The sequence below is a fragment of the Raphanus sativus genome, chromosome 3 (genome assembly GCF_000801105.2).
Source record: "Raphanus sativus cultivar WK10039 chromosome 3, ASM80110v3, whole genome shotgun sequence".
In the NCBI taxonomy this organism is placed as follows: Eukaryota; Viridiplantae; Streptophyta; class Magnoliopsida; order Brassicales; family Brassicaceae; genus Raphanus; species Raphanus sativus.
In genome coordinates, this window is record NC_079513.1 from 2,888,622 (window position 1) to 2,892,030 (window position 3,409).

The window sequence follows — 3,409 nt, forward strand, 5'->3', positions numbered from 1 at the left end:
TGATCTTTTTGCTTTATTTTAGCATTGACTAAATTGAAATAAAGATTATAAATTTGATGGATAACAATTAGTAGAAATTCTTCACAACTTTTTTTAATCTATAAATGAACAGAGATTCGTGTTCAATCGAAGAAACATGAATCTGATGAACGCTAAATATGGAAGAGTAGAAAATTTTTCTTTAGTGTTTCGTGCTTCTGTTTTGTTTTTAGTTTACTATTATTCAAAATTTTGAGCTTTGATTTTAATTCTAGATTTGATTATTTTATTAGATGGTATAAGCGTTTTTTATTTTTTGTTCTTTTATTTTAATATATAATATTTTTTAATAAATGACTCTGTTGACAACATGACTCTAAAATTCATATAATATGATCACAAAATAAAAAATTATGTTTTTTGGTATAAAACCGAATAAACTGAAAACCGACAATATATAAACCGAACCGAACCGATGTAAATATGGATTTAGAATGGTAGTTGTATATTACTAACCGAAATACCGAAAAACCGAAAAGACCGAACCGAAACCGAACCGATATCCGGATTGAACATCCCTAGTTTTTTTGTTAAAAAATAATCGAAGTGACATATTGTTAGAAACTAAATTAGAATAAACTTAAAAAGTATATTTTATGATTTGTAATTTGATTTGTAAAATAATTAGATTATATTATCTAAGTTTATAATTTATAAAATAAATAGACAAATTTTACGTAATAAAAATATAAAAATTAATTTAATTTTTATCTAAAATAAATTAAACATTTTAAATATATTTAAATAATTTGTATATTTGTTTACCTGTCTGTAGGGCGGGTTTAATCTTAGTTGAGATAGAGAAGAGAGAGTTGATACGATTTCGTTAGTTAGGATTAGTTATCTATCTTTATTCTTTAGGGTGTTTTAAAAGTAAACAAAAATTAAAAACTTTAGACAAATCAAATTATAAGAAATTGAGACGTCACCACAAGTCACTTAAAAGTAAAAACTATAAAAGGAAGATTTTATTTTTGAGACACAAAAGTTATAAAACCTTTTGAGTTTCCTATTTGTAACCTTTTCGTTCTCTTTTGTATTAGGTTTCTAAAGAATATTTTGCTGCCGCCGTACCGCGTCTGTTTTCGTGCCTTACTCTAACCTTCTTTGTGTCTCGGCTTGTTCTTTAATCTTCTCTGTGCAAGATGTCTATTACAGAACCAAAACGTAAGACTATCTCACGTCTAGTAACAATCCTGTTTGTCCACGCGCCAGCAACTAGTAACTTGTTGTTCCAATTTCAGGATCGTCACTTGGAAAGGAAGTAGGAACTAGCAGAGGGAACGATAGGATAAGCTTATTACCTGACTCTTTGCTATGTCATATACTTAGCTTTCTAACGTGGAAGGAAGCTGTTTCGACAAGCTTCTTGTCCTCCCGATGGAGAGATCCTTGGAAATGGGTTCTTAGGTTAGAACTAGATAACTACAAATTCCCAACCGACAAAGCGTGTGTTGATTTCATCAGCAAGTTTCTTCTAAATGTCAAGAGCTTGAGTGAATTCAATCTATTCATTGCCTATGATAACGATCTCTCTCTTTATGAGCCGTGTCTCGTTGAAGTGATGAAGTTCAAGATTCAGCATTTTCATGTAGATAATTGTGGCAGTATTGGTATACCCTTAACCCTTAGTGCGTGTGAGTCATTGGTATCCTTAAAGCTCTCTGGCATTAGGCTGAATGATTTTGCGTCTCTTTCCTTACCATGTCTCAAGATTATGGACTTAGACTCTGTTATATTCGCTCACGATGTGGTTCTTGGTACTCCGAGGCTCGAACACTTGAGTCTCAAAAATTGCCAGTTCAAAAGCTTCGAGATAAAAAGAATGAGTGGCTCTATCAAGGTTCATATCGATATCTGCTTTGGACTGAGGCACTATGACTTATCGGAAAGAAATATCATCTATAATTTTCTCAAGAATTTTTCAGCTGTAGAAGATGTGACACTCGCAGAGAGTACTCTTTTGGTATAATCAAACTGATGATAAAAGCTATCTTCCCATTACCATTATTTTATTTTCTCACTTTGTGTTCTCTTGACTTCTTTTCTTTGCTCGCAGTCTATCTATTTTCTTCGGGACATGTACCCACTACCCAAGTTTTCATGGCTTGACCACTCTGCGTGCCACTATATGGTTAGGGGGCTGTCTTATATTATTGCCAATCCTTCTTAAGAGCTGCCCGAATCTGAAACGTTTGACCTTGGTAAGTAGTGACTTTCTTTGAACTTTGTAACTTTTTGACCTAAGGAAGGCTTTTTTGTTGATCAGTTTGGGTTTTGTCGATTTATTTTGTGTTATGGCAGATATTGAGTTATGATGATATTGAAGAGGCAGTGACGGGTAGTCTTTCCCGTAGGCTGCCTATTTGTTTGGTATCGTCCATCGAATACGTTGAAATTGAAACCACGATCACGGAGGAAGCAACAGAACAGGAAGTAGTTAGATACTTTCTGGGCAACGCTACATCACTAAAGAAGCTCGTTCTACGTTTGGATGTGTCTGACGAAAAGAAACACGACCCTGTTCTCGTGAAACAACGATTTGACTCTCCCGGGCGCTCTAATTTGTGTCAGTTTGAAGTTTTACTAAGGAGCTGTCCTCAATAAAGAAATTGTTTGATTTATTATGTTAAAATAACATTTTTTATCATTCAAATATGAAGTTTTTAAAGTATAAAATACTGAACTAGATCTGGATCTGCACAATTTATTTTATATAATTAGTATATATTTTAAGGTTGCTTATTTATTCAAATGTATATATCTTTTAAATACAATAATTTTATATTTTTCGTACTGTAAATTAATTAATTATTTCAAATCATCATCTATATATTACTTTTAGAATATATTTGTTCTATTGAATTTGCGTTTAATAATAAAACCAAAATTTTAATTTGTTTTTTTAAATATCACACATGAAATAAATCATGATTTCTATTTTAATATATAAGATAAGAAATAAAATATTGGTTTGTTAAGAGATCCAGTTTTACACATTTTACTTTGTAATTATATAAATTATAATCTGAAATAATCAAATAGATAAACCCCTTAAAATATATATTTTAATTTCTACTGTTTGCATACAAAATGTCTCTTAAAATTTATTTAGTTATACCGTAGAATAGATATTTGTTTAGAAAATTTTATATTTTCTTTCTGTGTTTGAAAAATATAATTTAGCATGTATAGTTTTAGTATATATCAGGATTTTATAAGTCAATATATTTTTATGTTTAAGTAATTGAGAATTATTATTTTATTAAATTTTATACATGGTTTACAAATTTAAATACCTTTTAATGGTGAATGATATTTTAAATGAAAGATTTTTAAAAAATAAATAAGTTAATTTATTAATTTAATA

General features: G+C 29.9%; 1 pseudogene; it reads left to right on the top strand.

Annotated features, from left to right (window-relative positions):
* The first annotated feature begins 983 nt into the window (after positions 1-983).
* Positions 984-2,697, top strand: LOC130509505 (F-box/FBD/LRR-repeat protein At5g18770-like; annotated as a pseudogene).
* Positions 2,698-3,409: the final 712 nt, after the last annotated feature.